General features: G+C 38.4%; 1 protein-coding gene across 1 annotated transcript in view; it reads right to left on the reverse strand.

Moving 5' to 3' along the window:
* Positions 1 to 5,525: 5,525 nt before the first annotated feature.
* The window catches only part of GABRG3 (gamma-aminobutyric acid type A receptor subunit gamma3), a 391,763-nt gene continuing 369,313 nt past the window's right edge, over positions 5,526 to 27,975 (reverse strand). Inside the window, exon 13 of the transcript XR_003989999.1 lies at positions 5,526 to 5,570. The gene's annotated coding sequence lies outside the window, so the exon portion shown is untranslated. The remainder of the gene's footprint in view (positions 5,571 to 27,975) is intronic.

Here is a 27,975-nt window from a genome sequence, read left to right on the forward strand (position 1 = left end):
AGATATATGTGTATAAAAATCTTTACAAGATTTAGGTATATATATGTCTGTGTGTGATTTGAGCAACTTTTAAACTATGGATCAAATTAATTCATGTTGATGAATGGGAAGAGTTTCCTACAGTTATGGAGTGGAGAATAGACCTTAGTTGTTTTCTCATGTGAGAAAGGCTAAAAAAAGCCCTCACCTCGTTTGTTTTCTCATCAAAGAATCCACGTTTGCTTTCCTGTATCATTTGTTCACAATTTTATGCTGGTGTGTTTTTTCCACACCACTTGTTTATCCTATATTTGTCAGTCTTTGCATGGGTATGCATAAATATGACTCAACATACTATTCATCAATAATCACATTCGTTAGTCACACTGAGTTTATTATGGCTTTCTCACAGGGTGTCTTGAATTAGGTTAAGGTAAAAGGAAACAAAAAGAAGGGGCCAGCTTTGTGGTGCTGAATGACATGAATTGCAGGTTGGCAATGGCTTTGCTCCAAAGCTACATAGGAGAATAGCAAGGTTGCCAGACTTGTTTTCAACAAGTTAATGTGGGCACTCAAAGTGCTTTCAGCCGTGGCAGCAGACAGGTTTACCCTGTATATGTGTGAATTCTTGATTGTCCAAGGCTGGATTGCTTTGGAGAAATTGGTTTGGACAGTCAAATTTGCCTGGAACAGGTCAGTCCTACAAGATTTGGGCAGCCTGGTTGGTTTTTTTTTTTTTAGACACATTAATATGGTTGACTGTAAGTTTGCCTTGTTTTTATACCATTGCTTATACACAGATCTGTAAATAGTCAACAATAAGCAGATTGTTGCTGCAAGTTGAGAGAGAACCTTGAATTTAAATGCCGCTGGTATTTCGAGGTGTCACCAGCCTTAGCATTCACTAGAGATAAAATGGAAATAGACATAAAATATAAAACCTTTGCAATTCCCCATTCTTGAATGGAAAACAATATTTATAATGAGAGGCTTCATTTTTAATTCAGCTGCACAGTGAAACCCCAAATCAAGAAAAATCTTAAAAGAACTTAGCCTTGATCCAGACTATCTGAATTACACAAAGGTTATGCATGTGTTTAAGGATTTTGTTATAATGGAATGACAGCATGCAGCAGGATTGGGCCAATTCTTCTCCAGACTGAAAATGCAACACTCATTGTGGCAAGGTCATGATGTAAAAATGAAACCTCAACAAATATTGTTAATCAAATGAGATGAAACTAGAAAGTGTAAACAGAACCCTGCTATATTTAATGTGTGTTGACATGTTATGAATCTATGAGAAATGCAGGTACATACTAGGACTGTGCGTGGACACATGAAATAGCCCATGCACTTTGAATAATTTATTTAATTTACAAAACCTGATGAAACGGTGGATGCTTATGATTCGATTATATTTTTTTATTGAAGATATCAATTATTGCTTTAAATTACTGAAGAAATAAACAGTCAGCTGAAAATCTTTCTTTAACATACTCAGCACTACTTTTATATCTACCTTTTCTACTTTTTTCTCTGTTACGGAAAATTAATCTTTTCACTTTCACTAGTAACACTAATGAAGAGAATTTTAAGATTTCTTTCATTTTTAGCCTTAAGATGACGTTATCCTTCTGCCAAAATTAAGTTAATTGAAGATATGTATGATTCACTTATTACCATAGGTGTAATTTTAAATATTTATTCTCCTCAGCGAATAACTTTCTTCTTTCTATTTGGATCTATGTGACCAACTCTGAACAGTATCTTAATGCAATCACTAAGATGTTTGGGTTGACACAATTATCCTGAGAAAAAACAAAAATAAATAAAATCAATACATCTGATTTTGGCAAAGGGTGTGGGACTATATCTTTAGAGATATCCAGAACTCTCGAATAATCCCATTTTGTTAATATACTTTTATTCTGAGTTAAATTCATCCTAACTCAGTCAAGGACTTGGCACTTTTGAAGTCCCTCAGCTCTTCAAAATAGGGCTTTGATGGGACAGAATTCATATGCAGAGCTTATGTTGGCTCTGTGTACATAAACATATCCATCCCACAGGTTGAAAAGCCTGTGTAACTTTAATGTTTTACTGCTTGGAGCTGAGATGGTCATGAGGACATCTGAACATCGTATAGGAATACCCTTACAGTAAGCCATAGTGCTAGTATTTGTTAGGCAGACCTTCAAGTAAAGCATCAAATACTGTGATATGGCCAATGAAATCACAGCAGGAGAATCCTGGGATTCCCTTCTCTCTTATTACGTTTCTTTATATGGTCTATCAAATTTTCAGTGGCAAAACAAATAATTTACGTTATTTCAGATGCAAATGCCTTCATTTGGATGTGTGATTGTAAATCTGGAGGCAGTCCATTTACATGTTGACAGTTAATCTCATCTTTAAATACTTTACTGAGACTCTTGTGGAAGTAAATGTGTCAGTATTTACTGTCCTCTGAATGTGTAGCTATCCTGTACATATCCTGTACTTACTGCATGGACCAACACTGAATCATGGCAAATGTGTTATGTGGAATTGCACAACGTCAATACACAGAACTCACTTAAACTGGAAATGTCATTCAATGATAATCTTTTGCTGAAGAAGTGAGTGTGGACTTTTGTTTGGGCATTGATTTAAATATTTGCCTCATTTGCTGTAAAAACTATGAATCGACATAAATTGTTCCTGGTAGTTTTTCGCTTCCCTTTTGTATACTTTGTTTTTAAAAAGACTTTCCACATTAACAATTAGTTAAAATAATTGCACCATTGCTATACCTGTATTAGAACAACACCTCGGCAAGAGAGTTCTGATGGCCTGTTGTCTGTTAATTGTGTTCACAAGCACGGTGGCCTTCAAAATTTCTGGGCATTTTCCCTCATGTCTAAAAACCACATAGGTCAATATGTGTTTATCAGTAAGTAGATAAGATGGTTAAAACAAAAGATTTAGTCCATTTCAAAGACATAGATGGTGGTAGGGTAAACAGCCTAAGAATTAATAAGTCAAAAGAAAGATGCAGAACCTGCAAGAGCAAATTACCTCAGTTCTTTCCTGTAATGTGCCATTTATCTTCAGTTGAGATATTAAGACGAATATTAAAGAGAATAGTAAAAATAAATAAATTTTATTTGCAGGTCACATTAGCTTTTTTTTTTTTTTCTTGTTTTCTGGAATGCAATTTTTCCCCTGAAGTATGCTGAAATGTAGTAGATCATTTCTTATATCTGAAATAATACGTAATTTTGGTAGGGTCAGTGAGAGGACCATGGCAATTTGTCTTCTGACACTTCCTATTCCAGTCTCTTCTTATTTTTAACTATTACAGCACTGCATAGTTAGCTTGCAAAGAAGACGTCCTGTGACCCTTTTTACTGATGAGTTTGCTTAAATCTATTCTAAACATGTAGTGAAAACATGGCTCTTAACTAGGTTAAATATGTGATAGTTTTAATAAATCAGCAAGAAGCTGAGCAAATACCAATGTAAAGTCAATTCTAAGATTAGGTTAAATATTTTAATGTCAATTACAAGATATATCATTTGGAAAATGTCCTTTTATTAGCTTAAAGCTAAGGCTTTAATGTGTTTTCTCTTCAGATTGTCCCCACACAAATGATTCTTTAATTTAATAAATTTTTTACATTAGTGTTCCTGCCTGTCACCAGCCTGAATTCTGGTTCAATGAGGTTGATTATATTTTCATATGAGCAATCATATTACTGATACCACTGTGGTAATGAAAAATCAAATGGCCCTTTGTTGTATGCAACACTTAATGAAAACAGAGGCCATTCAAGCTAATAAAAATGCTGACACCTATATGGATGCACAGAGAGTCTGAAAGCTGAATAGTTTATTCTTGCAAGGGAAAGAAGGTTATTACTGTGAGAAATTATAGCTCTCCTTTCATTCTCTCTACTGATCCAGCTCCTACTGAAATCAAAGGAAGGGCTCCTGTTGGCTTCAGTGAGAGCAGACTGAAGCTTTGTAATACCTGTGAGTCTCTGATACAGAATAAATCTTCCTCTCTTGTTACTTTAGAGCTGGCTGATTCATAAGGGCTGAGCTCTGCTGTCATCTTCCACGCTGTGCAATCCAAAATATCACCAAAGCAATTGTACTAGCTCCTCCAAGCTCAGCCTCTCAAGTGAAATTGGTGCTGCGGGCAAGATGCCAGATGGGGATGCAATGGGTAGGACTAGATTTATGGTGCTTCTTAATGTAATTCATGGCACAGCTACCAAGAACTGGAGGGAGGAGGCAGAGTGAACTGAGGGCAGGCTAAGTAACAAATTCATTTTTGGTGAAATTAAAGAGATGAATTGGAATAAAAATAGGAACCAGAGAGAGGATAGATTATTGATGATGGATGAGGGGAAAAAAGAAAAAAATGATTAGTATGTGCTCATTTTTAAATAGAGAAGTTACTCCTTGCCAGTTCCAGTACAGCACTTAAAACACACACTATATGTTCAATCAGTTTCACCTCGAGTAAATCAATTTATTCTCAGGATTGCAAACCTAACCTGATGGTTAGTTATTTGTTGAATCAGGTACTAAAAAGGAAACATTTTCAGAACAATAAGACTCAAACATTGCATAGAAGAAAAATAGAACACTGCAAATTTTCATCTGAAACCTAGTTATTTAAAATAAGGAACAGTGACATGAACCACTGGGGGAGACGCAATGATTACAACTCTCCAACCTACTGCAACAACACTAGATTAATTCAGCACTGAATTTTAATTCATTGAGAAAAGATATGTGGGGTGGGAAATTTAACTTATTCACTAGAATTTCTGTGTGCGTGTTATTTCTGTTTTACATTGTCAACTACCCTATAGTGCGTACTGTAAAACATGGACTCGATTACTTCCTCTTATGTGTCCCTCAAAACACACCTAGATCAGTAAGTTTTAACAAATGTATCTATTGTGACAGAAAATACACTCAGGCAATATCAGCTAGGCCAATATCCAGCTGGACACTCTAGATACCTTGCAGATGTATCACAAAGTAAATGTGTACTGTAAACAGTGTGTTGCAGTATAATGAATATCAGTCAGCTTTTCCACTACCTCATCCCCAGTTGCTGTGTCTTAACAGAAGGAAACTTGAGCTTGTAGGCTGCACAGAAACTCTGATATAATTCAAGCAGATTTCCTAATTTGTCCATCTGGAGAGCTAATTCTGGGTTCAATTCTACTTTTTTTTTTTTTTTTTTAGAAATAGAACTGTTCCTTCTTTTTCCATTTAATCTGTTTGTAAGGCCATGTGTATGTTTACAGGCATGTTTGCATCAAGTATAGTAAGATAATGTCTTTATAAAAAGAAATCAAGAAACATAATAGTTGATAATTTGGTAAATCTTATTAGATTTATTTAAATATGAAAGATTATGACACTTTTCAAGACGTATATCTACTGAAGCAAATGTCACCTTAGTTTTCCTTCTGTCCTAGGACACAAATGGAACCACGTACTAGACATGGTCTCCAATTGAGAAGAATGCAAGAACTTACCACCGCATCTCTGATCAGTCTCCATTTCATCTTTTCCTTGTAGGTCTTTAAAAGAATAAGCAGAGGTTAATATCACCTAAAGAAGCAATTAATATTGCTTTATGGCAAACATGTCTTGCAGAGCTTCTGCAACTGCTGCTTCTCTCTACAGTCTGATGAAGCCTGAGTGGAGCAGACCATTCCTTGCCATGATTCAAGTTGCTTGAAAGCCTGTTCCTATAGGCACTGCATAGATGACACCTGATCATGCTAGTTAATTGGTTAAGATGAAAATTCAACTATCATTCATGTTAAATACCTTCTATGCAGATGCCCACAGCTAAGATGGTTGCTCTAGTCTCCCTCTTTTATCCACACAGAATAAATAGCATCTGTGGATTTCATCTGACCTGAAGCATTCACATGGTCCATTATAGATATTTTAATACAGATGAAATTATTCAAACTCTAACTATAAAGGACAATTAAGATGACTCACCCAAATGCAGATGTGTTTAGACAGACAAAATGCCAGTATGACTACAGTGGACCATAGTGATGATAGAGCTGACAGCTACTGTATTACCATCGTGACTGGTGTGACGGCTATTGTTCCTGGGAATGCTATAAAGTTGTGGGTCCTCTCTAGATCCTTCTTAAGCGTGGTCTGGATCATTGCATTCACTTCAGGTTATATACAGAATGGCGCGGCTGGATTTGGTTTACTGTGATAAGTTTAAATATGCTTATATGTTTGTGTGTCTTAATAATATAACAATGCTTCAGTAATAGTTTAAGGAAACAAATCCAGCCATTTCTTTTTGGTAGAGAAGGAAATAGACACTGATCCAAATGAAACATCTTCTAGTCACCAACTTGTCCAGCTTGATGGTCACTAGGGAATCACACATGCACCAAACAAATACATACACACAGAAGGGAGAGCAGGGTATCACAGCAAATAGTTGGGAACGGGATTTTGTAAGATGACATGACAGGCTGCAGTGATCAGAGGCAGGGTCTACCAGGTGAATGTGCTGGCCAGCAGTTTGTTAGCATGCAACTGGTTCCTTTTATGTCCCCTCCTCTCCATTTTTGTATGCATCTGATCCACTTTTATCCACCCCCTTTCCTAACTAACTTTAGCCCTTTCAGAGTTTTGTGTATGCCTACCATTCCTTTGAACAACCCATAATAATCTTGCTCTTCCCCATGAGACCCATGATAAACATCTTCTCCACTTCCCAGTTATACAGTTCTGGCTGAACTTCAAGGCTATCAGATATTCTTCAAAAGCACTCCCTTGACTCAAAATAAATGTTAGTGTAGATGCACCTTAGATACCTAACACTTAATTAAAGTTTGGAAAACCAACCTGCACAAATTGAAACCTTTCATGAACACTTTTTATGAGAATAAAGAGAAAGAAGTCTTTTTAGTGCAAGTTTTTTTCCTACTCCCTTATTTTAAAATTCATTATTTGAGGCAATGGAGTCATTTAATAAACTGGACTTCTTGTAAGAATAAGAGCTACAAAAGTGGGCCCCTTGAGCTTTAAACGTGACATCTTGCTTGACACCACTTATCTCTTCCTTACTTTCTACCAGGTAATATAAGCATCTGGGAAGTTGCTCAATGCTCTTCTGGTACTGTCTAGAGAACCTGCACTCCCAAACTTGGTACCTAGGTTTTCACAAGTAAGCAGGAGGCTCAAAAAATGATGTTTTCAGCTCTCGTCCTTTAATGAGGTCTTCTGTAGATGTAACCCTTTATATTTTAATACTGTCATCCACACTGTTTGCATTACGACAATACATATAGAAACTTAGAAATCAGAACTCATCTCTTTTCTGATTTTTATATACATTTGATGAACTTTCTCAGTCTATAAATTGGAAAAAATCCCAGAAAATGAATACATAGATTATTCTGATAGCAGTTTCAATTAAAAAAAAAAAAAAAAAAAAGAGAAAAGAGAATGCATAGTGTAGTCAATCAGGAAATATTATGCTAAATATTATAAAGATAACAGCTGTTCATACTCGTTAGATTATTAACACCTTCTGCACTTCAGCAGGGAAGCATCCCATGCAACGCTAATCTTCCATGTGCAAACGACTGCTGCTCCTTCACAGGGAAGTGGGTAATACATTCTTCTCTCTGACAGAACAATAGGCGAGCAACAGCAGGCAGAACAGAAGTTTTATGACTTTCAAGATTTTGTTAATGTCGTTGGTGCTGCAAACTGTACAATACATGTGCTACCAGTAGAAAACAAATGTGGTTCCTATAAGGCAAAAATCACATCCAGCCTTTTATACATAAATAAATTACTGGGTTATGCCAGATGTTAATACTTTTTTTTTCTTTTTTGATTTTTCTCTTTTCTTTTTCTTATCCAATTAAACATGGTGAACACCCAACATTAGTTCTGAACTGATTTTGTGGAAAGGTCAATTATTGACTTTATAAATAAAATCTGTAGCCAAATTACTATGGTGCTCACTCCTTCTCATTTTCTGAATTATTGAAGTAACTTTCAGAGTATTGCTACCTTAAATGTTCTGCTCATGTTGTAGAGCAGGGTTAAAAATAAGTTATTTCCTACCAGGGAAAACTGGCTATTATCTGGGAAGAGGTGGAACAATGTTTTATGTAGAAAAAGTATGACTTGAATAGTAAAAAAATCTACTTTAAATCTCTGGAATGTAGGCTTTGAAAATGAAGTAGTAAGTCCAAGAAAAAAATACAAGTAAGCTGCAGAATTAGCAAGTTCAAGGGCTCTCTGAGCTCTCAGGCCCAAAGAGAGTTCAATTAAAGTTAACTGAGAAATTTGAAAATTATAAAAACTATGACAAGAAAGAGGGGAAAAAAACCCCACCAAAACATGAACGTGTAACCCTGAAGGAAATGAGATAACTGCATGATAACGCAATTCCTTAGTGCTATGTTATGCTTGTTCTGTGAATGAATCACTTGGCGAGTGCTCTTGTGCTTGCTTTGGCAAAGCTGTATGCAGATGCCTGTCTTGCTGCTTACCAGACAGATTGAAAGGTTGTCACCCTCAGCATCCCCCATTCCTCTCCACCCGTCCTACTAGACAGAAAGTACAAAATCAAGATTTCTCACATATTCATTATACAAGCAGTTTGCCCTTCATGCAGTCCTGTCAAAGTGCTCTGCATTTGCTGTTCTTCCCTTCTGCCCCTCTCAGAGCACTCACTGCTCAGGTGCCTGAACTATCCTGGATCATTTTGCCTGTGATGGGACACCCCAAGAGCAGCTGTGCCAGTAAAAATGAGGAGCAGTATCTCTTGACAAAATTATGACTTTATAAGTTCTGAACAATTTGGGTTTTAGTTATTAGCATTGCTCACAAACTTTGCAGTTTCTCTGGTACTTCTGGTCAGCCTACAGCTAAGGAACATCCTTAACAGGGTGAGTCACTCTGGGTGAATCAGCTCTGCATCACTCCGAAACATTAAAGTGTGTTTTACCTCTCTCCAGATGAGTACTGAGCTCAACGAACTGCCAAAACCCAAATTACCACCTCTACCCAGAAACCATGTACAGAAGGACACTATGACCTGTGCTTAACTTTTTCCTACTTGGTTAGTCCTCAGGCTTTATTATCTCAGAGAAACAGGCTATTGGCTTGTGTGAATGATGAGCTGTCCCAGCCTCAAACAAGAGGCCACCTTACCTCAGTGTTGAAGAGAGACCAGGAAATGTAAAGGGATTTCTTATTTCCTGAGATCTTATTGTCTAAGATTTAGGGGAAAAAAAAAAACCCCAACAAACACCAAACAAACAAACAAAAAACCCCAAACTGAACCAAACAAAAAAAAAAAAAAAAAGGCTTTGCATTCCCTGTGGTGCAGTATAGGTATCAGACATAGACAAGATGGTAGTAGGCAGTAGCCTACTGTAGCTGTCAGATCTTTAAGGACGCTTTCCACAAGGCCCAAGAGCTCTTGATCCCCAGGTGTAAGAAATCGAGTAAGGAAGGCAAGAGACTGGCGTAGCTGAGTTGAGACCTGCTGGTCAAACTAAAGGGCAAGACAGAAATGCACAGGCAGTGGAAGCAGAGACAGGTATCCTGGGAAGAGCACAGGGATGCTGCCTGGTTGTGTAGGGATGGGGTCAGGAAGGCCAAAGCACAGATGGAGCTGAACTTGGCAAGGCTTGCAAAGAATAACAAGAAGGGCTTCTGTGGGTATGTCAGCCAGAAAAGGAATGTCAAAGAAAGCGTTCCCCCCAGGATGAGCAAGACTGGCAAACTGGTAACAATGGACACGGAGAAGGCTGAGGCAGTTTTGCCTTAATCTTCACTGGCAGTCTCTCTTCCCATACCTCTTCAGTGGATGGACTACAAGGCAGGGACTGGGGGGGTAAAGCCCGTCCAGCTGTAAAAGAAGATCATTTTCTTGACCACCTGAGGAACCTGAATATATGTAAGTCTATGGGACCTGATGAGATGCATCCCAGATTCCTTAGGGAATTGGCTGATGTAGTTGCCAAGCCACGCTCCATATTTGAAAAGTCATGGCACTTTGGTGAAGTCCTTGGTGACTGGAAGAAAGGAAACGTGACACCCATTTTTAGAAATGGTAAAAAGAACAACCTTGTGACTACTGACTTGTCAGCTTCACCTCTGTGCCTGGGAAAATCATGCAACAGATCCTCCTAGAAGTTATGCTAAGGCACATGGAAGACAGGGAGGTGATTCAAGACAGCCAGCATGGCTTCCCCAAGGGCAAGTCTTGCCTGACCAAGTAAGTATCCTTCTAAGATGGAGTGACAACATCAGTGGACAAGGAAAGAAGAAGGAGGAGCTACAGCTGTCATCTACCCGGACTTCTGTAAGGCCTTTGACATGGTCTCTCACAACATCCTTCTCTCTAAGCTGGAGAGATATGGATTTGATAGATGAACTGTTCAGCAGATGAGGAATTGGTTGGATAGTTGCATCCAGAGGGTAGTGGTCAATGGCTCAATGTCCAGATGGAGGTCTGTGACAAGTGGTGTCCCTCAGGGGTCCATACTGGGACCAGTGTTGTTTAATTTCTTCTTCAGTGACATAGACAGTAGGATATAGTGCAACCTTGGCATGTTTGCAGATGAAACCAAGCTGAGTGATATGGTTGACACACCTGAGGGACAGGATGCCATACAGAAGGACCTGGACAAGCTTTAGCAGTGGGCCCATGTGAACCTTAACAACGTTCAACAAGGCCAAGTGCAAGATCCTGCACCTAGGTCAGGTATCAATCATTGATACCCTGGTATCAATGGAGGCTGTGGGGCGCAGGGATTAGAGAAGCCCTGTGAAGAAGGACTTGAGGGTACTGGTGGATGAAAAGCTGGACATGAGCTGACAATGCGCGTTTGTAGACCAGAAAGCCAACCATGTCTTGGGCTGCATCAGAAGAAGCATGACCAGCCGATTGAAGGAGGCAATTGATGAAACTCTAGAACAGGTTGCTCAGAGATATGGTAGATGATCCATATCTGGAAAAATTCAAGGCCATGATCTAGTTGAAGATGTCCCGGCTCGCTGCAGGGGGTGTTGTACTAGATGACCTTTGAAGGTTCCTTGAAGCCCAAACTGTTCTATGATTCTAGGCTGACTTTACCAAGCCAGTCTGAATTTCTAGGATCCAGATCAACCCTAATGTAGGGTGTGTATATATTTCCCATCTGATCTGTCAGAGATTCCTTTCACTGAATCTTAGATGTTTCCAGTGTAGACACCTGATCTAGCACCCTGTGGACTTGTTGGCAGGCAATGGGTGCTTTACAGCAAAAGTCATTTTGGCAAATGGAAGTGCTTAATTTAGGATGAGGTGAAGTGAGCCACAGAAATAGTTCTACAGCCAATAAAGGGATAATAGAGTCATTAACTGAGATGCAATATCTGTATTGAATCAGATTAATACCATCTTTTGTATTTAACTTACAATAAGCGTTGTTCTAATGTAGCTGAGTCTTAAAATACAGTAAGTGCATCAGCTTGTAAGTCTATTTTGGCAACATACTGTGCAGTAAGAACATTTTTAATGCAGAAAAACTTTCACAGAGGTGACTTTCTTAAAGTTCTGAGTCTACTCCTTTTTTTTTTTTTTTTTTAATTTGTCGTGAAACAAGTAATCCTACCTCCTCTGGTTTTAATAAAGGACAGTGCTATGTTAGAAACCTCTGAGAGGTTTGTTTTGTTATAGGCATCTGAAGCTCTGTTAAGAAAGAGTTTGAAATTAATCCACTCTTAAAAGTTTGCTTGGATATTAAAAATCTCTGAAATTTGAGTGACTTCCTAGCTTCTGTGCCAAGGATTATGTGGTGCTTGATTTTTGAGTCTAGCTCTTTCCTGGCAATTATTTTTTAACTGGAGTGTAAAATTAGGCTTCTGCAAAATTTGTATCTATTGATTACAGTAGTGAAGAGGAAAAGGGACAGATAGCCCTTGAAAAGACTTTCATAGGTAAATATAATATAAACATGTGACATGTTTACAAAATAATATTCATAGCACACAAGCCCCAAATAATGTAATGCTATTCATGTTTCATGTTTAGGATGGGATGCATAGGAAGATTTTTAAATAGAAGATATTTCTGATATGTACTAGGAATGTCCTTAACCTATACTAAAGCTAGAAGCATATGAGATGCATCTTTTCTACACAGAAAAACCCTACGGTTATGCTACCAGTGTAATTCAATTCAAGTAAAGAAGTTAAAGATTTCCCTCATCATTTAATCTCTGGATTATTTTGGCCTTTTTTTCCCCACGCTATTTTCACTTTTAATGGGGAAAAATCGGAACATTTCGCAGGAAAAAAAAAAAAAAATCACTTGTAAAAGACTTTATTTAAGGAACAGTTATCATGTGATAACTTTTTTCTAAACATTCCATGTAACAAAAAGCACACACATCCTACATAACTGTTCCCACAATCACCACAAAACAAAGGGGGCATCCCACCCTTCCATCCCTTTTGGTCACCTTGTATTCTCATGAAAATTTTCTTACTATATGTTGTATTTTGCATGTCTGATGGTGGTTTTACAAATAGATTGCTCTGAAACAGAAAACCTTGACAAGAAAGCTTGGGGAATAGATTGGGGAAGTCTACAAGAATCAACATGTTGTCTGTTTCTTTATACCAGCAGGAACTGGAAGAAAGCTTCCTAGGCTAGCGAAGGTTGTAATGTGTTGTGTTTGTAACTCTCTGTTTTCTCTTACTTTGGATCAGCTTGGGTTTCCAGTTCATGTGTGTGCTGGTTTTAGCTGGGAAGCAGTTAATTTTCTCTGTAGTAGCTGGTATGGTGCTGTGTTGATGACACAGGGATGTTTTTGTTACTGCTGAGCAGCGCTTACACAGAATCAAGGCCTTTTCTGCTTCTCACCTCTCCTCACCAGTGAGTAGGCTGGGGGTGCACAAGGAGCTGGAAGGGGGCATAGCCAGGACAGCTGACCCCAACTGAACCAAGGGATATTCCGTACCATATAGCATCATGCTCAGCACATAAACCTGGTGAAAGAAAAAGCAAGAAGGGGGATGTTTGCAGTGTTGGCGTTTGTCTTCCCAAGTAACCATTACATGTGATGTAGCCCTGCTTTCCTGGAGATGGCTGAACACCTGCCTGCCCATGGGAAGTAAATAAATTCCTTGTTTTGCTTTGCTTGTGTGCACAGCTTTTGCTTTACCTGTTAAACTGTCTTTATTTCAACCCATGAGTTTTCTCACTTTTACTCTTCCAATTCTTTTCCCATCCCATCTGGGGGGAGTGAGCAAGCGGCTGTGAGGGGTTTAGTTGCCAGATGAGTTTAAACCATGACAATGCATATGAAACCTGTTTTTTCTGATGTATATGCTAGCATTCTGTTATTCCATGACAAATTGGCTGAATGTCTTGGGAAGCCTGGGATGGTTTCCAATAGTTATATAAAATTAGGAGCATCTCCAGTGGTGGTAGTTTTTCACATCAGTGGAAAATAGGAAAAACATTTACTTCTAGTACTTATTTCATTATTACCTCTGCTAAATTGTGGGGTTTGGTATATTCTCTTTCATTCTATTTATTGTGCATTGTTCTTTTTTTTCTGTATTTTTCTCTGCTGCACAAGGACTTTGCAGAATTTCCTGAAGGAAGCTGCCACAAACTATCTTGAGAATGTCAGTCATAAAATTAATTTAAGTAAGTCTTCTGTTTGTGATTCCATAGGTTTTGGATCAGCCCTGGAGAAACTGGGCATCTACTTGGAGGATGTGATTACTTCCACAGCACAGCTGATGCTTTACTTGCATTGGTAATTCACAGAAGGTGCTAGATTAACCAGCGCAAGTGATTCAAGATGTACAGCTGAGAAAAGCCATAGTCCTCCATGGGAATCTTAATTGTCATGGTAGTAGCTTTGGCTATTGTATTTTAAAATTACAGAAGAAACTGCAAGTAGCAGGATCCTGAGGGGTAGGAGGGTACCATGTGAAATAATTATAAAATTTTTGTGCTCAACCTCCTGCTTCACAATTCTCCATTCACGCCAAAGCTAAATTTTACCATCCTTCCATGAGAAGGACAAGTGAGGATACAGACAGTTAACAGTTCTGGATGAGGTATGACCTCTAACTCCTCAATCTAGCAATATCCCCTTTGCTGTCTTGTAGGAGATCAGGAACCAGAAAGCCTCTTGTCTTCACTGAAGCCAGCTGTAGACAGCAGAGACATTTATTAACAGGTTGCATACATACATATACCACATATGCATTCACTCTTTGTATTCCACCTTCCAGGATAATTTATAGGTGCAGGAAGACTGTGAAGAATTTAGCCATAACTTCCCAAAGACCACATGCAGTCTTGATCCTGAGAGTGCTGACCCTCTCTGTAAACCTGGAGGGGAGCCCTGGCAATTCATTTTGGTGTGCAGAGCAGATTTGGAAGCAAGACTGTGTAGGTCCATGGAAGGTAGATTAGCTAAATCTCCTCTTCCATGCAGAGCATTCAATTCCATGGTCCCTGGCCGACTCATACAGGGACTGGTCCCACACAACCCTCACATCTCTCATGGGGAGAGCACTGAGAAAGTGTTCTGATGACAGAGTTAAGATCCAAACAGGACTCTTGGATGAGGCTATTTCTTTTCTGGTCCATCAGACGATGTTCCTGTAGCTAAGAACATAAAGGAGCAATTGCCATCTCTATCTAGGTTAGAACTTAACGGCCTGGATGGGTGGACATCTATATGGGTAAAAAGCTGTTTGGATTATCAGTGGTTAACGGGTCATGCTCTGCACAGATGCCTGTGGTGAGTACTGCAGAGGTCTGTCCTGGGACCTGTCTTGTTTAACGTCTTTATCAATGAGCTAGCAGAGTGCATTCTAGTCAGCCTTGCAAATGATGCCAAGCTGGGGGAACAATTGATTTGTTTAAGGGTATGGCTGCTATCCCGAGGGACCCACACAGGTTGGAGGAATGTGCCAACAGAAACCTCATAGAATTCAACAATGGCAAATGCAAAGACCGCATCTAGATGTCTATGTCCAGTTTTGCCCCCAACCCCCCCAAGATAGGAAAGACATGGACAAATTAAAGGAAGTTTAGTGGAGGGCCCCAAAGGTGATGGGGCTGGAGTTCTTGCCCTATGCAGACATCTGATCTTGTCCAGCCTGGAGAAGGGGTGCTTCTAGGTGCTACCTAACAGCTCCCCAGGTACCTATGAGGGGTCTTCAAGGAGATGGAGGTTGGCTTCTTGCAGTGGGGCATGGCAGGAGGGCAGCAGTGGGCACAAGTTAACAGGAGAGGAGAAAATTTTTCCTGGGAGTACAGTCAGGCAGTGGAGCAAGTTGTACAGAGGCTGAGCAGTCTCCGTCCTTGGAATTTTTCAAGACCCATTTGTGCAAGGTCCCGAGCAACCTGGTCTGCTCTCATAGCTGACTGTGCTTTGGGCAGGATTTTAAGTAGCGAACATCCTAATATCCCTTCCAACCTGAATTCCTGTCAGTCCTATGATTGTCTTCCAGTAGCTCCTTTTTAGACTTTTTTAACCAAGATTTCCTAGGCTGCAGCCTGTCCAGATCTTTTAGCAGGGAAGCAGTTTAGATTCAGGTTGTTAATCTCTATCATTCACTTGTCTGTTAGGATGAATGTACAGCATAGATCCCTACATCTGGGCCGCTTGTATAGACTTCCAATGTAACTGATAGAGAGAAAGAGACATTTCTGGGATAACATTAATCTCATCTGAAGGCAGATGTCTAAAATAGGTTGTCCAGATCATGCATAAGAATTTTTTTTTCCACTGGCTATATTGAAAGTTTAGATGAATAGCTCAGTTGTAGCTGCCTATTAATATAGTTGCCCACAATTTTAAATGAGATCATCCATATCTGAAATGCCTGCAACTATCCACCACCCTTTCTATCTGCTCTGTACGCTGAGATCTGTATGACAGACTAAAGCCGACTAGTTCCTGAGAAACTTTGGCTTTGCAGGTGGTGGCATGTGAAGCCCTGTGGGAATAATTCAAGGGTAGCAAGAATCTGTGGGCAAAAATGTCTTTGTCCATTGTACGGAAGCACAAATGGCTGATGGAGTTTCAGAAACAATTAAATCTTGATAACACAAATGACAATTCTCTCATACCTGTCATGATAGCATGAATCAGGTGGGAATAGTCTCCCCTTTTCCCTGTTTTATATTCAGTAGATTTTTCAAGGCTTAATCATAGAATAGTTAGGGTTGGAAAGGACCTTAAGATCACCTAGTTCCAACCCCCTCTGCCATAGGCAGGGACATCTCACATTAGACCATGTTGCCCAAGGCTCTGTCCAACCTGGCCTTGGACACTGCCAGGGATGGAGCATTTGCCACTTCTTTGGGCAACCTGTTCCCGTGCCTCACCACCCTCACAGCAAAGAATTTCTTCCGCGTATCTAACCTGAACTTTCCATCCTACGGTTGGGGAAAGGGGAAAAAAAAATACTAGCAAACTGGCATGGCAATTATGTACCTTAATCCTGCTAATTGAATGATAACCCCAAATTACTCCTTCTACGTGCAGAAGGACCAGGAGCTCTTAGAGGATCCTGCCTCACATTCCTATTTATTAAGTTTGTGTACAGTTCTGAGTACTTCTGGTGTATGAAAGAATCATGTCCTAGGCAGCCTGACTGTAATTGCAAAATTTCAGGAGGGAAAGAGGAACACACTTTTAAAACTGAGGCCTGAGTGATGTACCTCTCTTATACAAGGTACACACACACGCGGCTGCAGGATTGCTGGATCATGGGATATTAAATACACTACCTACGACTGACAGTTCTGGTGATTAGTGTACAGAGAACTCTCATATCTCAAAGCGGCAGCACATTAATCTGATCAGTTTTATACAGTCCTATTGTAGAAGAAGCCTCATCTTTGCAATGATAGGACTGTGTTAATTTACTGCCTAAGTACAACAGTAGCTTGGAAGAAAACTTTTTTGACTTTGCTAAAATCTTACAAGGTTCCATTTCTAGTTAGAAGCTTTTCATAACTGGAATCAAACCTGTAAGAGCAAAAAATTTAATACTTTCAGTTCTGTTCCCATTAAGTCAATGGCAAAACCACAATTTTGCTCTTTATGTTCCTTTCAGCAAGTAATTTATGACTCATGAATTTACTTGTTATTACCTGACAATATTTTTCTGTCATTTCCTCCCCTCTTCCTACTGTGTGATTTTCTGTGAATGGTTTATGGCAGATAATGAAGCCACAGCTTTTGCAATCAGACGCATTCTGGCCAAAGCTGCATGGAATTTTTCTTCTTTCTGATTGAATGAATATGTGACAGTCAGTATGATGTGTACCTGAGAGAAAAGATCATTGAAAATGTCACCAGGTAAGCAAAGAGTATGGAACAGGTAGAAGTTTAGAGATGATTAGGAGGATCTGGAAGAATTTTTGTGATTTAAAACTTTTTATTTTCTTGGTCTAAGCTGTGTCAAGGAAGGAAAATAGCCTAATATCAAGGTTTCTGGCTCAATATTGGTAGAATTTAAGGGTAATTTTTCATCATATTCAATCAAACAAAAATAGAAGGCATAATTCTGGTTCTGATTCTATTGATTAGGAAGATTTTTTTGTCACTGATTACAGTGAAGTCAAGGTTTTACATGAGGTCATTAAAACTTGGAAAATGTAATCAAGGGTACACAAATGCAGCACACATAGGAGGCAAAAATGTCCTATGGGTTTGAATTGCTTTTGTGGAAGGCTTGTGCATGTGCAAGTAAGTGTGCTGAGTCTTGCAAAAGCAAATGATTTCTGCTCACAGATTCGTGCAGGTAGAAATGGATTCTGAAAGACTATTTGAAACTATGTTTCATAAAGTTAAGACTGTGGAGCACTGAACAGAGCTGGTTTTGACACTTGTAATGAAAGAGACAAACTTTTGTGAATTTATGGAATGAAATGAAGAGAATGATCTCAGCAGCTGAAAGGTAATTAAGCCTAAAGAGCAAAAAAATGTAAAATGCAGTTATTGTGTCAAGTTCCCAAAGCTTCATACAATTGGGATGTGTGTGCAGTTCCCTAAACTGCAAACATCAAAAGAAATAATTGGCCTTGTGGTTACAATAGCAAGTATCTGAGAAAGACACTTCCACTTCAGTTTAGATTGAAGGATGCCGAAAAGCTCTCTCAGAAATTACCTCATCCTGCTTAAGCAAGATGGCATAGATTTGGTGGCTTAAAAATATCTGAAGAGGAAAGAAACAGAAAAGTTAATTTTTGGGGAAGTTGCTGTTAGCAGAAAGTTTATTCATGCTGGAATAAAGATTCTTCTTCCCTCTAGATGCTATCTTCCCAATCAGCTTTCAGGAATATATTAAGGGAGAACACTTGAGATCGAAACAGGCAAAAAGGTTCTTTTTTTTTTTTTCATATTTGATGATACCTCTTTACAGAGTGCTGAGGAACTCCTTGCCTCAGAGCAGTGGGTTGTAATATTCAGATGAATTCAAAGATCAATCAGACAAACTCTGGTTGGAAGAGACCATTGTGATTAGCTCTGCTTCAGGATGTTCCTGAGCCACAAATAACTGGGGTTGGTGAGACTATTCTGGGAAAATATCTCTTCTGTTCTTATAAATAATCATTAAAAAATGTTCTTTTCTTACACTCTTTACTATGTACTTGATTCTGCTCTAGGTGGAACTTCAGTCTGACTTCACACAGCAATTCCCATGGTACCTTTGTATGTGGACTGGTTTAGATTTTGGTGTACCCTAGGGATGTTCATGATATACCTGAAGTAGGATTTCTTTCATGAGCTTCCCAGTAGATTTGTTCAAGTTTGATAGGAATTCCTACAGAGAAAATTGCTTGGGGTTCTGAGTGGCATGGTTTTACTCAGCAGATAATAGGTACCTCAAAATCATGATCATAAACTCCTAGTTTGGTACACAGAGATAGAAAGGTCTTTACTTTCTATTGACCCATGTAAAAGCTAGTGTTTACCAATACCTAATATTTCCCAGTTCTGTATAAATAGAGAAGAGCTGTAGATCTTCATGGATAACAGGCTGGCACTGGGGTAGACTGCTGAATGGGATGGGAGTTTCATCAATTTGTCCTTCTATTACAACAGTCACTCCTAAATAAAAAAATAATTGTCTCTGCTTGCACCAAGTTTCACCTTCTGGATAAAAAACAATAAAGTTGTTGTACTGAACAAAAAATTGCCTTTCATTTACATGAGAACAGGTTAAACCAAGAATTTTCTTCAGCAAAAGACCTGGAGTCCTCAGTTTTCACCCTTTCTCTTTTTAAAAGAAGTCCCCACTGTATTTCTCCTACATCCCTCAAAGGTTTTATCTGATCTCTAGTTTTACCAATAGCATATACCTTTGTAGGCACCAGCCATGTCATCATAAAATACTAATCTGTACTTTACAACACGGGAATAAGCACATTAGATTCATCATGGGCAGGTGTAAGCATCAAAGATCATAGAAATTCTTGTTCTTTGACACTACAGATTGTCTTCTGCTGAACTGTTCACTCCAATGTTCATTCCCCCTCTAGCTGATGAAGAGGTTCTGCATGATTAAACTCCTATTTTAGATAACTTTTCAGGAGGAGTTCAGTGGCACATTTTTTTTCTGGCTGGTACAAGAAGCCAGGAGTCACTATCTTCCATATAGATGCTTTAATGTGGTGAGATGAATCCTATTTTGTGAATCTAGCTCCCTTCTCAGAAAATACTTCTGCCTTCCTTTCCACCCGTGACCCAGCAAGCACGGCTGCCTGACCGCTTTGGTAAAGCCAGGTAGCTTGATGAAGCAGCCAAATGTAATTATCCAAAAGCTTTGTCTTTTAACCATTCCAAAACATAGCCATGGCGGTAGAGGAGCAACCACAACCTTATATTGATGAGCATTACACCCATGTTGGCTGTGGTAATTCCAACTTTTTTTTTTTTTTTTCCCCCAACCAAAACCTGCAGCAGTAGCTGGGAAATTTGTTCAGATATTGAAGTAAATGGTAGCTGTATGTTTCTTCATGAAGTGAAACAATACTTTTTAATTAACATTTGTATGTGGTCTTTTTTGTACTTTTCCCCTAGTAATTATGATTCATTTTTAAAACAAAATTTGTATTTTCAGATAATCTGACTATGCTGTTACCATGTAATTGCAGTACCGTATATGCACAGAAAAATATAGTAATTATTAGGGTGACTAGAAAGATTAATATGGATAGAAATCAATTAATTTGTTAATTTAAATAAACCTTCCCACAGCCTCCTGATTAATTTAGTCTGTAATGCTTTAGACTTCTGGGAGTCAGAAATAAAGGATCAGTGAGTACTAGGGGTACAAGTGACTTCCTGCCTTCGTTTTTAGTATTTCACAAAATCCATCCACTGAAATGTATTGTCTATCAAACATAATACTCTATTCAGCATAAGTAGCGCTCCAGCAGTGCCAGGCAGACCCCTCCTACCCTATGCCCACCAGGCCAGAGCTCACTGTGCAGGACATCTATAAGCTGTTGGACATTTCCAAATCCTGCTGTACACATTTACAACTACCCATGCTGATAGATAAGAAGAAATGAAATTGCCTTTGGATAAACACCTATTTCGTGGAAGCTGGGAAGAATAGGCTTAATTAGTGCTGTGGGCTTAAGGGACTCATTGTTCTACCTGAAACAAAGACTCTTTCAACATCATCCCCCTAGCAACCATGGCACTTTCAACTCCACAGCGCCCTCTGAAAGGTCCCAGGGTACGTTCTTGTTTTTTCCAGATCGTTTTTATCCCTAGTCTTGCCAGCAGCATGGCAAAGGGCAGGTTCAACATCCTTTTCAAAACAGACCATTGCTACCCTAAAATTAACTACTAAAGCTGACTCTGACAAGCGAAGGTAAGGAGTTGAAAGACTGGGGGAAGCAAGATGAGATGGAGTTGCAGCTTTGATCTTCTTTATGCACTCACATCAATTGCATGTGGACTGGGAGCACCACAATAAATGCACTGACATATCCTGCTTGCCTACTGCAGCATGCCAGGACACATTGTGGAGACTTTTTCTGAAAGCGTGTCTGCAAAAGCAGTCCCCTGAAAGTTTGAATCAGAGCAATACACTAGGAGAGAAAAAACTACACTGACATTCCTGTCTCCATCTGTGAGAAGACACACACTGCTGAGACACCCTCAGTACTGCGTACAGCCACAGGAAAACACACATTTCTTTATAGTGTCTAAGAAAGTAGACGATGCTATAGCCTGCAGTGTGTTTAATCCTCTGCAGTGCTTCCCACCAGCCTATAAAGGTTTGGCCCCTTTGTTCTATGCCATTAAAACCTCAGTATTTACCCCACCATACTATGTATTGCTCATCAATTCCATTTACTGCGGGAAGATAGCTCTTCTCATAACTTTTGACAATAGATGTCTTTCCAGAGGCAGAGTCAGTAGTAATTTGTGCATTTGTGCTTTCAAAACTCCTCACCTAGTTCTTTTTCAGCTGGCTTCCTGGGTGTCTTCCCAAGCAGCTGCAATGTTCTCCATGTTGCTTCCTTTGTTACAACTCCTTACGGCTGCTGCGCTCTGCTTTGCTGCTTCTCTCCTAAATTCCCTGACTCCTCTCAAGTTTGCTGCACCTTTCAGCTGTTGATGTGATCTCTGGTTGTCCTGCAGTAAGTGCTGTTATGGTTGCCTGCTTCACCTGGAGGAATTCTCTCCAAAGAATATTTGTATGCCTCAGGAAATGGCATAATTCAGTCTAGCAAGTAGTAATCTTTCTAGGCATTAATATTAATCCAGGCCTTAGCATCATGTCAACAAACTGTACTGCCTGGAAGCATTTTCTCATTGAGGTGATGTACAGCTAAATGATTGACCATTCTTGGCAATTAATGGAATATTTCATTTTAGGTCAAATGAAAATGAAAACGTTTTAAATTATCCAAGTGCCTTTTCTTTTTCATTTTTCTCTTTCTCTTTGTGGACATTAAATTTAAAAATCAATTGTTTGCACAGCCCCACTGAAGATGATATTTTTTACTCTCCCTCCATTATCACCTGACACAAGCAACATGTAGTCACAATGCTAGGCTTGGCCATGGTACCATGCACAGCTGGAACAAAAATAACCCTTCTTAATTCTACATCTTTGCAAATTGTAAGAAAAAGTTGGAAGAAAATAATCAAAAGCCCAAGTAAAAAAGAGCACTGGGTTCTTTTACTAATATACAAAGACCTTATTTTGCAGCTAACACATAATGAAGTATATTTTCCCCTGACAAGATACCATAGAAATGACTTCAAGTATTCAACTCAAACATACAAAAGATTGATAATGTGAGTCATAGAAAATGAGAAGATGAAGGTAGAACTCAGTTCACAACTCTTGCAGAGCAGTAAAAGAAGCCAAAAAGGAGAGCAAAAAGCATTTATCTGGAGGATACATATTAGAACTCCCTGCTACCCATATGCTTGTAAAAAAACTATAATATTGCAGATATAACTGTATAGATGAAGCGCTTCTGTAGGCTGATAAAAACAAAGAAAGAACTTCAAAAACAGCCGAACATTTATCGACATTAAATACACCAAGGTCTGAGTTCTGAAATCCTTTGCCTAGCCAAAGCTGAATTATATATCCAGTGGCCACTCACCCACTCTTCAGCCCAGGTGTAGTACTTTGGAATTGATGCTATTGCCTTTCTTGCTGTTTTTTAGGGGAGGTTGGTGGTTGTTTTGGGGTTTTTTCCAAATTTTCAGGATCATTATTGGTCTCCCCAAATACTCTAGGTCAATTTTGACTTTTAGATTTCGGTTCAATGCTTTCAGGGCAAGGAAATGCTTATCATATCTTTAGAAAGAATGCAATCAGTCTCTTCATAGCCAGATTATCCCAGAGAAAGTTAACTGATTTCAAGATAATTAATTTGCATTAGCAAAGTAATTGAGCCTGTTCCACAAAATACAGCTTGGAACAATAGCATTATTTCTACAGCGAAAGTTATTCTGGTGGACTACTCATCTCAGAATCAGTCCTTGTGTTTCCCATTACTTTTTTCTGTTATATTTTTTACTGATTATTCTAGGGTTTTTTTGATATTTTATAAATTTGCATTTACAGTAAGTATTTAATTGACTTTATCAAAATAATTTTATAAATTATTGTTATGAATCAATAGAACAATCTATATGACAAAATAATGAAAATTAAAAAGTATAATTTGTAATTTTGAATATTATTTGGGGTCTGGATCATATGACTCAAGCTGTATTTTTTTCTATACTCTATGTGTCCTCATCACAGTTAAATGTGACATTGTTACCAAGGTTCATTGGTATTTGTACGTTAGGAATAAGCCATATAGAGTTTTTGATACAAGTATGTGTCTGAATATATTTTTCTTTCTCTACAGTTAGAACATTTAACTTAGTTTCACAGTGGGAAACCTTCAGATGTCTCTAGTGAAATTCCAAGGCTGAATGAAATTATCATCCTTTAAAACCTTAAATCATGACCTGAATGTCACACAAATCTTGCAGGGAGTCATATTTAAATGTAAATGCAATGCTTTTAGTGGAGAAATTAAACTAACTTTAATATAAAAAGATATTTTTTAAAAGACAATTTTTAAACCACTTCTGTTACTCCTGAGCTCTTTGTCTTGGCAATATTGCAGAGTGGAATTTTCTTATGAGAAATTCTACCTCTGTCGAATTTTTTACATTGAACTTAAAATCAGCGATGATTAGTGTTCTGAGCAGAAAATCATGAACTTTAGCAATAAAAAATTTCTACTGTGTTTTCTAATTCATTTTTGTGTCGCAGTAACATTGTTCATTATTTCAGAGTTACTATTGTAGTTTATATCTTCCTTTAAATATGGCAAATACTAAACCTTGCACTGCTTCTAATTAGGACTTTTTCACTGCCTTACATAATAGGTGTCACTGAGAAACAGGATCACTTTCCTTGCAGAGACTATTCAGAGAAATTCTCAAAAAAAATCTTGTTTCAAAGAAAGATCCTGGGCTAAAAACAGTTTGGGAAAGAGGTGAAAGAGGCAAAGTCACAATGCAGGCATGTCCAAACTCAAGGACATCAACCCACTGTAAACATACCCTTCTTTCATGGTAGATGCATCTTAATCGGTTAATATCATGTGAGTCTCAAAGCACACATGGATCTTCTTTCCCTGCAGTGTCCTTCTGATCTTTTGTGATGACTAATGACTAGATAAGAGTATGGTGCAATAGGTCCAGGGACTACATCTTACAGGACAATTATTTTTAGGTGCTAAGGAAAGACATCCAAGACTCTGCAGGCAACTATGTTTCTGTTTATAATCAGCATCCCTTTCTTCAGCTGAGTACTCCAGTTTAAAAGCCAAGTGTCCCTTAATGCTACATAAATTTTTCCTCGCAAGATCATTAAAACCTTTAAAGTCTGCAGAATTGTGTTTAGACAAATAATCTACTGAAATGCTTTCTCCATCCAAAGTTTGATACACCAGTTCTGAAGTATCATCTAGCTGCAGCAGCAGGGTGTTGATTCTTTATAAGCAATTGTCTATTGTGCGTACATTTCATACCCTTGCCTTTTGCTACTCAGAGAATTTCCCCATATACTAATGGCTAAAGGGAAGGCACGTCAAGGCTGGGTTTTTTTCCATTCTTATGGAGGTTCCCCCAGCGAATCCTTTGCTGTTTGTGCTGGAGCCATCCCCTTCTCCACTAGATTACAGGAAAGTAGCAAGGGCAGAGTCTGATACAGTGCGTTCGTTAGTTTTAAAATTAAAATTCACTGTTGACAGAAGCTGTATTTGAAAGGTAGCAGAGGACTGCATTGTCCTATGCTTTTACATTCCTTCAGAGCTAAAGAAGGTTTTATTTTGGTTGCTCCGCTTGTTGGAGTCCATCAATTTCCTCTGGAGTCTGTCAAGCCCTCCTATGCTCACATATTCCTGAACAAGCAATAAAAGGTTACTGTTTAATCCCCTGGACCTCTGCAGAGCTAATTTACTTTGCTTGCTTATTTTTCCCTCCCTTATTCCGCCCATTTAAAATTACATTAATTACATGCATATAAAAATACGCTGTCCCTTTGACATTAATTACTTGGCAGTGAAGATTGATGAACTTTGTAAAATGTTGTGTTACACATTCATAAATGGCTAACAGCTTTTATGGGTCACCAGTACAGTGGGAACTCTAGTAGTGACCACAGAAAAGTTTCCTGTTGGTAGCCAAGAGAAAAAACAAACAGCAAAACACTAAAAAAATCCACTTTTGAGAAAAATAAGTAGTTTGGTATACAAAATGTAACACAAAGTGTCTTTCTAGATGAAAGTTTCATTCTCTGTAGTCATTTCCCTCTGTAATAGGTAGCCTGTAATGCTTTTCTTTTGAACTCTAATGACAATTTTGTTAAAACTTTGGTCAGTTACCTCCCTAAGCTTTGAGTACTTTTCTTCATATTTCTATTTTTGTATAAAGGAGAAAATCTACTACTGAATGACATTGATAGTATTGTTCTTGCAAATCTGCCAGGGTTTTCACAATCGTTTGAGTAGAGACAGAAGACATTAACAGTGCTATAAGGGGCTTATTATTAAGAGCAGAGCTGCACAGCAACAAGTAGGTACAACATTAAGAAAGTTGGAAAAAAAAGGTGCTTCAAACATTAATGTGACCAAGACTGTTTTGTAATTTCCTGAATATTACCATGTGTAGTCTACATAGTTCCTGGTGGGAGGAAGTCTTCTGGTAGTGAGCTTTTAATACAGCCCAGGAAAAGGTTGGCTTTCTGGGTTGCAAGTGCACATTGGGGGTCATGTTGAGCTTGTCGGGTCATATGGAGCTTCTTTTTCCTCCTTGCAAAAATTGTGTGTGTGTGGCTAAGTTTATTCACCCAGTAGAGTGAACCACAGCCCTGATAGCAAGTGAAGCCAGGCTTTAGACGTACTAGCAAGATGTTACAAGGAGGTTCTCCCAAAGGAAAAAGAAGTCCTAGTATGCCATGACTGTCAGATTACATACAGGCAGGAAAACTGTGGCATTCTTGTCTCAAATTCCAGCTTGACATATGTACAGGGCATGCATAACATATATGTGCGTACAAAGCCATTTCAGCCACTGGTTCCAATTATGGTCACAGTTTCTGTATAGTTAATATCAGCTGAAGTTCTGTAAGTACTGCTGTCTGGAATACAAAGTCAATAGAAATATTCCCATCTAACAATTTGAGCATACACTGAAAAGTTCTGCAGGATCAAGGCATTTTTAAAGCAAAATATTAGATGTATTTGAAATTATCTGTAAGAATTCTTCTTTGAGAGAAGATTTTGTAGAAATAGATTACGTCATTAAATCACATCATGTAGTAAAATTAAATCCACTTTTGATGGCTACTATGTCTAGAATTCAGTCACTTTGTGATTATTAGATTTCTCTGCAGCTGCTTTTACAGTGCATTTTACTGTTTACTGCTATACATAGCTACTTCACAGTCTTTATTTGTCTCATCACAACAATCCCATGTATTAGGGAAGATATGTTACTCTGATTTTATAGCTTTGGTACCTAAGAAAAGAAAAGCCACAAGCAAATTGGTGGTAAAGCTGGGAAGCGAATCCTGGCTTTGGAGCCTCAGATGACAGCAAAACTGTCTTTTTCTCCCTATAATCATGTGGAGGCACGTACAGGGTATTATCTCTGAATGCATGGATATTGACCTCCACAGACTTGTGTTTTATGCTTGCAGCTGGCTATGGGAATAAGTCCTTCCAGGACTAAAGCCTTAATATGCAGTGGACTCCATTTAAGCACCAGTTCACTACACCACTACTCTTCTTAAGGCTCCCATGAAAGACTTTGATACATGTATCTTTCTGTGTAGGTACATTGTGCTAAATTATTTATATTTCTTCACTTCTTTCTCCTTTTGATTGGCTTATTCTGCAATTGATAGACATTTTTCAGGAAAATTATGCTTGAAGTTGAACAGTGTTAGGTTGAATTGTTTGTTTGGTTTAGCTGTACAGGTCCAGTGCACTGGTGTTATTACTCAAAGTGCAAAAGAGTCACTACTTACTATCCCATTGTTCATCATTAATTCCAGAAGACCACTGGTTCTCTGTTGTGGGAAGGAAAAAAAGGTCTTTGAATTAACTTATACACAGTTGAAACTCTGATTCCAATAATACACATGCGGTAGCAAGGTTTGACATTAATTATGCATGGAAGGTTTTTCAAGATTAGACCTAAGATCTTTTCTAAGAGCATAAACCTACTTGTCCTTAATGGGTAGAGGTGTATCTAGTCCAATCTTTCTAAAACTTTGAGTACCTCAATTTGTGAGAGACGATTTCAGTTATTTCAAAGGAACTCCATTTTACATAGATTGTGCAAGGAATGGCTTTTTGAATATATGAATTGGAGTCAGTTAGTTGTTTCACACTGGACACCTAGAAACCTCTTAAATATTTTAAAAAATTACATATGTATTATTTTATTTTTCCATCATTTAAAAAAGAAAAGGAAAATTATATACAATCTGGAAGAACAAAGCACAACATACAAGCTTTTTGCTGTATTTGTGGTTTTGTCTTCCCTAGATTAAGAATACTTACAGAGGTAAAGAATTTTCCCAAATGGAACGAAAATCTATTTAAATAAACAAAAGTCTATTTAAAAATCCAATTTTCAGAAAGAAAATTATGACTTTGACAGTTTCCTTCTCCCAGGGCTTCAGTTATGGCTATCTGGCAAAAAATATACTGAACACATTCATCAGCAAAACTATCAGTGTTTGCTAAAAAGAGCTGATTGTATGAAAGATATTGCAATAAATGCAGACATTGCCTTAAGAGGTTAAAACTCAACTAATTTAAAATTCAAATCTTACATCCTATAAAAATGAATTATGACAGCTTCTCTGGGGATGATTTATCTGAAA

This window comes from Strigops habroptila, chromosome 2 (genome assembly GCF_004027225.2).
Source record: "Strigops habroptila isolate Jane chromosome 2, bStrHab1.2.pri, whole genome shotgun sequence".
Classification (NCBI taxonomy): domain Eukaryota; kingdom Metazoa; phylum Chordata; class Aves; order Psittaciformes; family Psittacidae; genus Strigops; species Strigops habroptila.